The sequence below is a fragment of the Chelonoidis abingdonii genome, chromosome 1, assembly GCF_003597395.2.
Source record: "Chelonoidis abingdonii isolate Lonesome George chromosome 1, CheloAbing_2.0, whole genome shotgun sequence".
Lineage (NCBI taxonomy): Eukaryota > Metazoa > Chordata > Testudines > Testudinidae > Chelonoidis > Chelonoidis abingdonii.
This window is the reverse complement of record NC_133769.1, coordinates 91847042-91861762: the sequence shown is the minus strand read 5'-3', so window position 1 is coordinate 91861762 and position 14721 is coordinate 91847042.

Genomic DNA, 14721 nt, shown 5'->3' with positions numbered 1-14721 from the left:
TGGAAGTCTTTCCACCAATTTCAGTGACTGTTGGATCAGGACCTGTCTGAATAGCTCTAAAGATCACTCATTCACATTATAATGGATTCTGCCATCACTTTGCATTCACAATAGCCATTCTTTGCTAAAAGTCTATATTATTATTATTTTTTTTGTTTCAGAAACAAACTGATGGTTGCAAGTTCTTGTTCTGTTAAGCTGTGGTGAGTAGCGCTGAACAAATAATGAATATCAACACTGACTATTTTAACAATTTCATGGAGCTTATGAATGATTAACCCAGTTTTAGAAACCCTGTCCCCATAAAATTCCAATTCATTGAAAACATCTCAATAGATCTAAGAGATGTATTTAATTTAAACATATTTTATTCAATTCACTTTGTTAATCACTTTGGCCCAATTTCAATCATGGCAATATCTTACAGTTTTAACTACATAAAAATAAACCATGGGTGAGTGGGGAAAAATTAGGAGCACGGAGCAGTTGGGGGATCAGAGGCTGAGTCCAAAGGTTAGCCCCTGTAATATAGCTCTAATTAAATTATAAATATATCTATAATTAGTAGTTGTAGGTGCTGCTACATTAGCTGCTACAATGTAACATTTTGGTTTTGGTTTTCTAGATTAGGGCTTTTTGAAAATATCAATGGAATACTCCCTATGACTGTTGTTACAGTTACAGGTATGGGGTTACCTGTACATTTAACCACTCTCCACTCCTCTCAAGAGCATCTTTTCAAGTGACAAGCCCTGCAACTTCACTCTTCCCAGAGTGGAATCCTGTGATTCTCCCACTCTCAGACTAGATCTGTGGGCTGCTGCCCCCTGTGTTCCAATCATGTTTCCTCGGCACATCCAACTGGGTTTGATCTGCAAGAGGTTTTCCCTTTGGAAACTGTGACCAGTAGGTAAATGTAATAACTCAGAACAAAATACTTACTTATCCAGAGGAAGCAAGTATTCAAAGACAAGGGTTAAAACAACAAAAAGCTTATGCGTATTTCTTACTTTCACTTATTATTTCCCTCCAAGCTTAGGCAGGCTCAACTTATCCCAGGTAATCCTTGCCTCTGGGTACTTGGTTTCAGTTTGCTTCCCTGCAGACACTGCCTCTATACTCCCTGCCTCTCCTGAGATTCAGGGAGTGTCCCTTTTCAAAAACAGGCAGGCCTCTTTGTTCCGCCTGTCCCCACACTCACGCCTCCCTTGCATTGGCAAAGTTGTCTGAAAAGCACACCAAAGGATGGAGATGGAAAATTAAAGAGCACACTGTTAAGGGATCTTGGTAAAGCCATTGCAATCTTTTTCCTTGGATGTGGAAATAGCTCCTCAACACTTCAGAGTAGGCCTTTACCATGACATTCAATTCAAACAAACAGAGGTACACATAATATTCATAAAAATAATACAGATTTCCCATGTTCCTAACGGTTGTTTTAATAGTATTTGTAATAATGGAGTAAACCTGCATGATGGTTTACAGATAAATAAGAGATTATCTCTGTGCTCTAAGGATTTTACAATCAAAACTAAGATAAACAGGAACAGAGGTACCAGAGGGGTGAAGTAGTACAGACGCTACAGCAGTAAGATTATGGGGGTGTCGATTCATGCATTCAGAAGGTTTACTTTAATTGTTATCTTCCTTCCTCTTGTGTACTTTCCTGCACACACTTAAACACACATGTCCAGGAACAGGGGAAAGAAAGATTAAGATTGTTTTGGGGGGTTGTTTTTGTCTTCACATTTTAGAGGGTATTATCAAGAAAACCAGGTATTGTATGTTCCACATTTTAATTTTTGTAAGGTCTTCTAAAGAAATACATTATTTTATTTAATAAGGAGCAGATGGTAGCTAACCTAAATACAAAGAGCTAATTAGTCTTACCTGGAGTATTTTTCAAGCAAGACAATTAGATTAATTTAGTTTACTTCTCCACGGTCAGAATAGATGACTTACAGGTGCACACTGCCATACAAAATGTAAAAACGAACTGCTCTTGCAGCCTGTTACTCGGTGAGAAAGTGCTGAAATCTACATCAGCACTTTTTAATTCTACAAACACCTGATAGGTGTGTACATGCATGTGTGTGTATATATTTATCCAAACATAATGGTAAGAAATAGAATTAATTGACAGAGATTCTGCTCTTACAAAGCATGGTTTTCTTTCACAACTGCAGCATACTGAAATTATGCGCTCCTGACTTTTTTTAAAGTCCTGATTGAATAGGAATCCAGTTTTCACCATAGCACTATCAGTACATGTATTTGCTCAGGCTTTTGTAATCTTTCTCCGCCTGACTTCCAAATCCTGATGTTAGTCACAGAAAGTTTGATACATAAGGTGATGTAAAGCTGACTTGACCATCTGGTCTTTGGTGGCAGAGAGGTTGAATTCAGTCATTTATTTTCCATCTTTGGCAATCAGTATGTTCCTCCTCTTCAATTTACGTGGGAAGTGAGCCATAACTCTCAGCTGTGTCTCATTAAGAGGGATTCCTGCACCAAATATTAAGATGTTCCCTCACACAATATGAATATGATAATTATTTGCCTCACACATGGATTAGTCATAAACCAAAGTTATAGAAATGTTTGCTAAATAAATCTCATAGCATTTTACTCTATCTGGACTAACAAATTCTATTCATTGCTGAGGGTTGTTGCTTCAAATCAGGTTTGGGAGATTAAGCCACAACTATGAGGTGGCTCTTACCTTAGGAGAAGTTATATGGGCCACATTCTGCTTCTTAATGTGCAAGCAGCTTTCCCATGCACAAAAATCCCCTGTGCACAAGGAAGAATTTGGCTTCATCTACAGGACTTCACTAGAAGAGACCAGTTGTTACGCCTCACACAAATAATCAACACAAAAAAGCCAAACTCTCAGCAAATGCTGTCATGAAAACGCCTATTACTAGCAATACTAGCTTATAAATTATTAGAATAAATAATTAAATCTAAACTATGCTGTGTGAACAAAGTGTCCATTCTGTAATGCCAGGTATTTACTATGTTATTGCATTATTTCATAGAACAAGGGCTCAAGATCTCAGCAAAAGCTCTGTCACTCCTGCATGAAAGAGTGGTGCCAGCCTCCTCCACAGTATTCGTTCTTCCTCACAGAGGGTGCTCCAAGAGGGGATAAATGGAGAAAGGGAGATGCATAGCATTCCCATAGAGCTCAACGTGAAAAGTAACACAGTCTAAGGATGTGTGACTTTTCCAAAGGCTCCTTCCATGGTGACTGGATGGATTCTCTGGCAGTGTTGCTTGATTAGAGCTATGCTGTCAATGGACAGAACCAGAGTCCCCCCCACCCCAAGCTGATCCACAGAGTTTGGTGACCAGCTGACCACCTGTCCTATTGGGAAAGGGAGAGAAAACACCCCAGAAGAAACTTCTGAGCCAATCTCCACAAGGAGAACCTCCTCATGTGTTTTGGGTAGGGCTGGTACTGGTAGCAAGATAGCCCGGGGCCTTGGGTAAATTAATGTGTTATATTTATAGTTTTTCTGGCTTATTTTATTTGATCTAGAGGAACTGATGGATCTGTCTATTTTAGCGTAATTAACAGACTGTCAAGGGTCCCCAGAGCATTAGATGCGCACTTACCTGTGGTTTGTAGAAACCTGTGTAGTCACATTGATGTGATCACATCACTGCAACCTTCTAGTATATAGGCACACTACCCTGGTGTGAACTTGACTTGCACTGGGGCAAGACTCTGCTGTCATCAGTATAGCTACACTAGGAGTTTGTAGCATTATAACTACATTGGTGACTAAAAATCCCAGTGCAGAAAAGGCCCAAGAGAAAGAACAATACGTATCTTCTCCACAGAAATACTCAGTCCACACCCTAATGGTATTCTTTCCCCATTCCTCCATCTCCCCTATACTCAGGTGGGGGTAACGAAGCACCCACTTCAGTGAGTCAACAAAACCCACTTAATTGTTTCCTAGAATGATCAATGCCTACTAACAGGTTGCAGTGTTTCAGACAAATGCTGCCAATCCGTTAAGGTCCCCTTAATCTCTGCCTCACAGTATCGTATGATGAATCTACCTCCTGACTTCAACTCCAGCCCAGATGAATCCCCCATGACTGATGTCTACAGTTAGAGATGTAAACTCCGGGAGTTCTGGAGAAGCCTAGACAGAGGCACAGCTGTTTAATTCTGTTTAGAACTTAGGTTTTGGTTCAGGGGCATCTCCAGCTGCAATTACCTTGCTTTTTCAGCTATTTAAACAGTAAAATAAATTTAATTAACTTTTTATAATTCTCTTTAATTTGTGTCCGTGTATAGGATAACATATTTGCTCTACAATGCATTTAAATCAGGCCAAGAGACTGAACACAAAACTATACTGGAAAAAAGGCTGATTCCGTCCAAACCAAAACGTATTGTTTGAAATGCCCTACTTCCTAGTATTAGTTTATAAACTTCTCTGAAGTTATTCATGTTCTTTTTTAAAAGACAAGTGTTTTAGGAGGCACTGTGTCCTAGTGGACTGAGCAGTAAACTGGGATTTAGGAGACTTTACCTCTGGCTTGGCTGCTGGGTGACCTTGAGCAAGTCAATTCCCCATCTGTTCCTTAGTTGCCCCATATTTAAACTGGGAATGATGATGCTCATCCCCTTCGCAAGGTGTTTTGAGATCAACTGATGAAAAGCTCTGTATAAGTGCTAGCTCTTATTTATTATTGTAACTGGTAACACACTACCAAAATTTAAGAACATAGGCAGAAACCTTTAGTTGCTATAGAGTCTTGCAGAATTAAAATCTAAAAGAATAACAGCTGAAGTAGCTTGCACAAAGTGCTTGGATTCTCTAGCAAACTTGCATATGCTGAACTTTATGCATTTAAATAGATTTAAGTAACTACTGTCCTGATTTAAGTTAAGCACAAGCATTAATGTTTGCAACATTAGGGCCATAAATGGCCTTGCCCTTTACCACAGATCCTGCTAGGAGACTCACACAGAATAAGTTCCCTGTATATTTCCCCTAATCCAGTCCCTTCCTTCTTGTGTCCAATAACCACCCAATTCCAGCACAAAAGAAACTGGACTCTCTGGGTCTGCTGCCTTATGCAAATCATACAAGCAAAGGCAATTTTCATCTGAAAATCTTTGTTTTCCCAATTACTGGGGAAAAATAGAATGGGATTAGTCCAGATATTGAAAAATAAGGCATGGAGTTGTTTATTCTTTCACCATTTATTCTTAAATCAACAAACTAGAGAGATTCAAAGGGACTCACAGAAGTTTCTTTCTTTACCTTGGTAATGGAGCACCAATGATCAGATTCTATTGTGGCAGATATTAATTCAGCTCTCTCAATTTCGTGAAGATAAATTACTATACAAAAGGAGAACTGCATTCAGAAAGTAGGCAGCGGAATTTCTTCTCATAGTGACTCCTGACAAAAAACTGAGCTAGTCTGGAGTTTGATAGCTTCATTTGCAAAAACAGCAAGTACACCACTTTAGTTTCCACTTGTGATTTTGCACTGCAAGTCTTTCTGACAGGGTATTGGTTATTTTTCTGACACAGTTTACAGTACCTAGTCCTAGTGTATAACAGCATGTACATTTATGATGCCACCTGTATTGTTTTCAAACAATACAATAGTTTGTATCAATATTTAATATTCAGCTTTTCACTAAACTTTAAAAAATATATAACTCACAAGGTTTCTCTTGCTTTTGTTTTTTACTTCTTTCCCTTCCTTAGTTCCACTTTTTCTTCTCTTGTGCATCTCAAGTAGCTTTCTGTTTGTTGTTAGTGTTTTCTCCTGTTCCCTTTCTTTCCTTTGAGCGGTGTTCACTCCCACATATTGTCAGTATCACAAATCCCAAAAATTTAAAGACTGGCTTAATAACTCATGTTTTTTAAAATTTTATATATGTATGTTTTGGGGGATGTTTTTAAATTGCCTTCTGACTTTTGAATCTCTGGGGGAAACAGTCCACCCCTATTTTGTGCTTGATCATTTCAGTTTCAAACATCAACCTTAAATGGACAGGCAAAAACATTGGCTACTTAGAGATGGACTCCTCTTACCCTTTCCTAAGAACCTGGGATGTGGAGAGCTGTCTCTCTCCTCCCTGCTTCCCTTATCCTCCACCCTACCCTACCTAGTATCCCATTCCCACCCCACCCGCTACATTCCTACCCCCATATTTTCCTCCCTTCCCCTTTACAATATCCTACCACTCAAATCTTCCTCCTTCACTCCCACAGTCTGCTGCAACTCTTCAGTCTCCCAGGTAATCATCATATTTCTTTGCAACCTCCTCAGCCTCCTTCTTACTTCACACTCCTCTTTTGGCTCCTCCAAACCCACACATTCCCATGAATCCTTCAAGTCTCCCTCCTTGCACTCCAAATTCAACTTCACCACCTCAGTGTCGTCCTGCTCCCCAGATTTCCTTGCATTCCCCTGAGTCTCCTGCAAGCAGACCTTGCTTCCCACATTCTCCTGTCTTCTCATAGCTTCCTATCCAGTTCCTCATCACAAAGTGGCAGCCATCTTCTGAGGGCAGCCTGGTTCTGTCCCATTCTAAACAATGGGAGCTGGCAGCCATCTTTGGTAGAGACAGCTTCTCTTGCACGTGCCAAGACTTAGGAAAATGACAGTCTGTGAGGAAGGCTTTCCCCTGTTATGTTGCAGCAAGGAAGGGACACAGGAAACTGCTGTTCTTCATGCCTTGGAGTCTTCTCCACCCGTCAGTGGAGTCTGAGAGCAGCTTCTTGAGCTTTCTGAGCCCCAGAAGGAGACTGGGGGGAATGCAAGGAAGTGTTGGAAGAAGGAAGACACTGTGGAGGTTCAGGGGGATGTGAGGGTTTGGTAGGAGCTGAAAGAAGAGTGGGGACAGGAGTGAGGAGACTGCAAGGGAGTGTGATCAATACAAGAGAGACTGAAGGGGGCAGTAGATTGCAATGGTGAAGGGAGAAAATGTGAGGGGCAGGACACTAAAGAGAAAGGGAGAGAAATGCAGGGGTAAGGATGCCAGGGGTGGGGTGGGGTGGAGGTAGGATTCTGACTGGAGCACAGAAGAAGCATATGAGTGGGGGAAGGGCAATGAAGGGAAGGTAATAGCTGGGATCAGAGCCAGAGCTAGGCATAAGCGGACTAAGCAACTGCTTAGAGCCTAGAGCAGCTCCAGGGGGGCCATTAATAGGATGTGTTGGGCTAGCACTGGCCAAGGATGGTGATAAGGGGAAGGGATGGAGAAGAATAGGATGGCACCCATGTCCCAGGGATTAGGAAGAGGTAAGAGGAGTCCCCCTCCATGCAGGCAGAGGGGAGACTCACCTTTTTTCCTGTGCACCTAAAGGTTGATGTTTGAATGTTTAGCACAGCAGCTCACCAGAACTGCTTCTCCTCACTGTGGGGCACGTACACCATGCTGTCAGGAGACAGCACAGGTCAGTCTGGGGAGCAGCAGTAACTGGAGTGAGGTGGGGGAGACAAGGGAATGGGTGTACAAGGATGATTGGAAGAAAGATTGTGATGCAGAGAGGAGATTTAAGAAGAATATGAGGTGTATGAAACTGTGAGGAGAAAGGGGAAAGAGGTGTGAGACAGGCAACTGTTCAGGCATAGAGGGGGAATGTACAAGGGAGCAGGAGGGATCATGATAAAGGAGAGTAGAGAAGGAATGGTAGTTCAGACAACAGGCCAGGGTGAGTGATGTCCCTCTCCAACCAGCCAGCAGAGATGCCCACGTCTTCGCACGTGCCTTTAAGATTGAACTTTGAACCTGAAATGAGCACATACTAATTTGGCATGGGTCAGTTCTCTCTAAAGGCTCAAAAAGATGGAAAAACAATGCCATTTTTTAAGAAGTCGCATGGTTTTTGAACACTTCATTTGAACAATGTGTTTGATATGGTGGATTCAAGTTGAAAATAAATGGAAGACTTCTGCACACCTGTCCCGTACATAATCCAGAATAGAGACTATAATGCATCAGACCAGGCAAGGGGCCAGAGGACCTGTGTTCACCTAGCTCCAGTAGCCATAACTTAACACGAGTGGAATGGAGTGTCTGTAGCCATTACTCCATCCCTAGCCTGGAGTATTGAAGTTGCCTGGTCCCTGGTTAGGGAATGAATTTCAACCCCATAGACTCCCACATTGACTTGACAGATCAAACCAGGCCAAAATAACATAGAGGAAGTGCCTCCAGAGTTACCAAACTAAAATGGGCAAATTAGCTACACAGGATATGAATTGTTAGAAAATTAAACGGCTTTTATCATCATTATGCAGTATGGACGGATACCTGCACTTCTATTTAATGGTGTCATGGTCCCGGAAGTTCCAGTGAATATTCAGCCATTGTGCACCCAGGTTTAGCAGCCACAACAATGAAGGACCTGCTAAAAGAAGGTGAAATTATATACAAAAGGTGAAGCCGAAAAAATTAAACTATACACAAAAGTATGGATTTATCAAACCTCCATAATTCCAATTCTCTCATAAGGATCTGAAACATAGATGGTGCTTAAATAAGACACAAGTGCCTGGAGTCATTTCATACCCATTTCAAGCAGCGATTACTTGGTCTAAGATGGTATGTCTTCATCAGTAATAGGACGTGTCATTGTAAACTGGCCTCGAGAGGACTGAAGCCACTGCTAATGATCAACATTATTGATTTCCTCTTAAAGCATACACTTCTCTCCTATTCTACAATTTTAGCTAGTAGCTTAAGTTGCTGAACTCTAGAAATAGATTGTTGTAGACTAAAAATTTCTTCAAAGGGATTCTTGTCTCAGTTATGGTCACAAGAACAGCTATATAAAAATTGCTCCTTCCTACTCAAGAGATCTCCTCTGTTGTAATTGAGGCACACCTGCTGAATTTAATGGCAAAAGTAAGTTTTCACTGCATTTTTTTCTGGTTAGCCCTCCAGAGCCATCACAACCATGAGCAAGTGAGCTGAGTTCTGTTTGGACTCATTCAACAAATTGCTAACTAAGGCCCTGATCTATAAACCTTTATGTATGTGCTTAACTTCACTTGTGAGCAATCCCTTTGAAATAAATGAGTCTACTAGATTATGAATGTATAAAATTGATCCTGAAAACACATACACGCTTAATGTCTTAATTAAACGTGCAAGACTTATTCTGACCAAATTAGGATAACCAGATGTCCTGATTTTATAGGGATAGTCCCAATTTTGAGGTCTTTTTTTTATATAGGCTCCTATTACCCCCCATGCCGTCCCAATATTTCACACTTGCTGTCTGGTCAAGCTTGACCAAATGCATGTCACGGTAGACACTGGGGGTGATACAAAGTGTAAAGAAGTTTTTCTGATTATGACATTTGTTTTATACTTCATGGATTGCACAAAACTGGGGATTAGTCAGGCTGCTTTATGGCACGTGCCCTTGAACTTTCCCTCACCCTGCCTGTACAAGTCAGATTTTGCTGAGGCTAGTGCTTGTTCAGGTGGAATTAAATGCCTTATTTTCACAATATTTCTTTTGTTTGTTTTATGAACATTGCAATACCTTCTTCAAAACTTAGATTCCTAATGTGTGATTAAAATTATTTCTTGTTTAGCAGTATGTCAGGTGAAAGAGGGCTAAGCAATAGGTAAGCCCTTCTGTTTTCAGTTTAAACCTATTTTTACCAAAAAGTTCACAAGTTTTACATCTAGTCTTCCTTCCTGTATAAAAGGCCATAGAACTCCATTGACCTCATATAATATATGAAGGAATCAGTTCAGCCACTGCAGGATGAAATGCAGCAAGTGTTGAGCAGCGCAAAGTCACGTTTACAGTAATTTAGGGAAGGAAATGAAAAATAGTTTGTAGAGCTAAAAATACAGTGGAGATTTAAAATTAGCAGAATTTTAGATCTCTGAAGTCATTCTAGATGGTGTGGCATGGTCATTCTAGCAGAAGATGATATAAACGGGTGGCCACTTATAATAGCAGAATTTAGATGTGAAGTAATAACAGAAATAGTGTGCATTTACAAGGCTTCTGACGAGATTTTTATTTAGTCAGAGAAAGCATGATGGGAAATTTTGTCAGGTGTGAAACTAGGTAGAATTTTCAAAAGCACTTCAAGTCATGTCTAAACATGTTAAAAATATATCTAACATGTTAGAATTATATCTTTTGTTTCCTAGTGGGAGACATAGGTGCACATCTCCCATTGGAAGCCAGTGCTTTTTCATCAAGAATGTGCATAAAGTTTCCAATGTTTACCACTGTAAAGTCAAAGTAAAGCACAGTCTAGTACAGATTCCCTTATAGCCCATATCTGATTCACCTCAAAATACTTCCTCTGTTATAGGCTTATACAAAAAATTGTAAAAGTGTAGGACTAGAATGGATCTCAAGAGGTCATCTAGTTCAGCTCTCTCCACTCAAGGCAGGACTAAGTAATAACCATAGCTGGGTATCTTGCTGGCTAAGGATGTACAAGAATACAGATCATACACCTCTGCTATTGCTAACGATGTATCAAAAGACAAATCACTCACTTTTGTATTTACACAGGACTACTGGATCTAGTTTAGATATTATAAACAAGCTAAACTCCAAAAGATTATAATAGGCCCCGAGTGTTTATGATTTTTTTTGTTTGCTTTAAACAAACTCACTCCGCTCATCTTAGTTTTGAATGCAGTAATAAATAGCTTCAAGGGACTGCCAGGGTCACTGCTGCAGTGTGTGCTCAATACAAATAATTTATTATGATCCTATTTCACAGATGTCTATAGAAGGCTAGACTCAGCAAATAAATAGGTGCTAATAGACATATTGTACATCAGAATGACACACTATGGTAATTATCTATGTTCTTCTGGGACCGCAGGTGCCAGCACAGAAAAGTCTCTGTAACAGCAGCTACATTTTAGAAAAGGTTAAAAAAAAAAAAAAAAAAAAGGTTTAGCTGGAGAGCGGGGTGGGAGGGGAGACAGCAAGTTATATAAAATCAAAACCTGAATTGCAATTATTACATTTCTTTTCAAATGATTGGCAGCCACTGTATATGTTTATACATTGGAAATATAGGTAACCTGGTCTTGATATTACATTGGTCTTTTTCGATATCACATTTACGTTAAATGCATTGAAGAACCCTATTTTTACCACTGTATGGCTATCCAAACGTGTTCTTTTTGGGGTAAGATGTAAATTTGGCCCTAATGGTTTTATAGCCCTGGAGTTTTACATTGTGCCTCTTGACTCCTCCCTACCCCAGTTCACATTCAAGTCCCCAGCTGTACTCCCAGACCCCTAAAATCTTGTTTGCAAAAGTTATCAACCACCACTTTGTTTTCAGCTACCCACCTTTCCATAAACAGCCAACCTGTTTTTTGCTCCTGTAAACCCTCTAGTCTCCCTCTTTTCTCTCCTGTATTTAGAAAGCAGCACCTTCCACAAACTAGGCCGCTAAGTCATCCAATCAGCTTTTATTTGTAGGGCATAAATTCACCTCTCTGATTAGCATTTCATCCACAGTGTGTCTATCAATCACTCTCCGTTTTCTATTCTGCACTTGTAATGTGTCTGGAAGCTCAGCAGCAAGTCAAGGGGGGAGTGCAGCAAGTATAAGACACCCATGGTGTGGAACAGGCCTCTCAAATGTTCCTTATTTTAAAAGGGATTTAACACCTTTTGGTCCCAAAGTTATCTACAGTCCACATAAATTTGCTGTCTCAGCACTTTTAGCATTAAATTATTTACATCAGACATAATCATGAAATGGAGTTATAAAAGAAAGTTAGTTTCACTAAATGAAAGCATTCCACAGCGTTTTAAAATTTCTCTAATCATCTTGTGACTTTATCACACCCCACATTTGGGAGTCTACACCATGGATCCAAGAGGAAAATTTTGTCCATTGATTTAGACAGGGTTACTAGCAGTTCAGATACAATTGCAAACTGGGTTGCTGACAGTGGTTTTGTTAGCCACTAGAGGTCCCCATAATACTCTGATCAGCAACGTTTCATATTTGTTTCAAAAACGAATGTTCTCCTTCCCATGAAAATAAAGGAAGTTTGTTAGTCTGCTCTGCAATCATCCTGTTGAAACAATTTTAAAAGAAAATGCTTTATCATTTCATCAGATTTAAAAAGGAAGAAACAATTAAAAAGTATTTTTATTCATAAAGAAAAGAAAGTAAAGAAACCAGTTCAGAAGCTTTACAGAGAATCCAAATCAGAGAGAAAAAAAAATCCCATCATCATGTGGCATCAACACCTCCCCCCCCCCCACACAGCCATCAACATTTGCCTTAGTGACAGTTCAGTGAATCACAGAGTGGTAATCCTACAAAGGAAAGAACACTACCAACATTGGCATCCCATTCCTAAGTATAAATTGCAGGAATGATAAATGTATTGTATGAACAATCACTAGAACAGGGAAGAGAAACTTTTTGTTAAAGTAGCATCAGGAGAAAGTATTAAAGCATAGTCATGATATTCAAAGATAAATCAGCTCCAGCCTCTGTCTTCATAATCTAATCAGTCTTTTCCTCACCTTGCATTGTATGTCATTGTTTTCATTGTCCCTGTTCACATGTGGCTTCTGAGGGTGTGTAGAGATATAAGAAGAGAGAAAAAAGGTTACCTGAACATTCTCTGAAAGAGGTATTTATGGTGGATCCACACTGTTGTTGCCCAAGCTTTTGACCTACAATGGCTGAAACCATTCTGCAGCAATGGATTCAAAATGAACAGTTTCTTCATGAGGCAGTGCACACATTTTGGGAATAGCAGGCATGAACAATCTCTACCACACATCTGTTATTGTGAGGATATACACAGTGTTACGTGGAAGTCTTCCGGGGATACATGAATTTTCTTTTTATCTGATAGATAAAAAGCTGCAGTCAATTTGACTCTACAGTACCTTATAATGTGAATTTCTGCATATATATACATAGAAAGTCATGTATGCGTTTCCTTATTCTTGGTCAATTTCTGGTGCCTTCAGCCTATTAGTGAAGTGTGTGTATAGAATATTTTTCAGCAGTCATTTCCAATATTGAGGCTATATCCCCCTATCATTTGCTGGGAGGTAAGTCACAGACTAGTGTGATTTTAGCTGATTTTGATTAAACATGGAAGTATTAAGCCTTTGGATTATTTCAGTGCTTCAAAATTGGAATCTACTGCAGCTGTGCATCACATGTGTTAGGCAAAGGAATCAAGACAAAAACAAAGGAACAGAGAAGCTATTTAATATAACAAATTCAAGTATTTCAGACTTACTTGACACTTAGTGAACAGAAAATCATGAGACAGAAAAGACATTCCCTTCCAAAGGCGGAATAGCTGATGCTTATATGTCAGGGTACTTACTGTATGCTTGTGAATGAATCTATATATACAGACATTCGTCCACACATTTATAATGCATATGTCTCAACATGATTTTTAGCACTTGAGTGTAAGTGGATTTGGGACAAGTCATGAAGAATTTTAATTCCATTCAAAATAATTTGACAGCTTGGACAAAAAAAAAAAAAAAATCTTACTCAAGCACGCTTCACACAGCAAAGTCGTGTAGCTCATGCATGCACACTTGAAGTTCAGAAGGATAAAATAAGCAATACTTCATAACAATTTACAAATATATAAAATATATGCAGGTTTTTAAACCACCTGTGACTGTTGAACCAAAATTTCCTTCCTGCATTTGCGTATGAGCTCCTACACTAGCCAGCAGGGATGGCAACTGATGCAATAGTTTTAGCAGGATCATCTCCAGCTGTCTCCTTTTCATAATAAAGGCATTCACAGGGCTGGGAAAGAGGGTTTAAAATTTATAAAATTTCATTCAGTTGCCATTTTAAGTCTTGTGACATTTCCCTCCTTCTCTCCCCCACCCCAATACTTGTATTTCTTGAACTCAGGGGCATTGAATGCCCTTATACCAGGCTTGAATTTGGCCTTTTATAGTGGAAAGCTGTGATCTGATTAACATAGTAGATGCTGGATTGCAATTGAGTCAATAGGCACATTTTTCTTATTCTTTCCTATGCTTCCTCCATTAATTCTGAAGATGTCATTTAGTTTGATTTTAAAAAAGTAAAATTAAACTCTTCTACCAATACATCAACCATTGCTAAAATGGGTAAGTTTTTGCCTCCATGTAACAATAAAAGATATTTCAGCAATTTCTTACAGTTGGTTAATTTTTATATATTTTATATAGATTTAATATTTGTTACTGTAACCTATGCAGAAGATCGAAAGGGGTATTGTAACAAGGAAAATAACTAATTGACAGAATGTACATTTTCTTGTTAAATGTAGTTATGGTGACTCATCACAATACAACAAACCTGTGTTTGGACAGCAACCACCATAATGGGGCCCCAATCCAAAAACAGGACCTTAGAGGACTATTATAGCAAAATGGCTCATTATTCAACATTATAAGTCTATATAACAAGCTATATATTTGCCCAAGTATATATACACCCATGTGATGGGTTCTACAACTCCCCCCTGCCCCCCCTCCAAAAACAAACAAACCCAAAAAACAAAAAACCACCAGGTAGGCAGAAGTTGAGAACCCAACCTGACTGCAGACAGCAAAACAGCATGGTTAATTATGGGTACAACTTCTTGCATGAGAAGCTCATACCAGGCTCTCTCTGAGGCTACTGAAGTACAATGGCAGAAGCTGAGGATGAAAGCACTGAGGACCGAGGA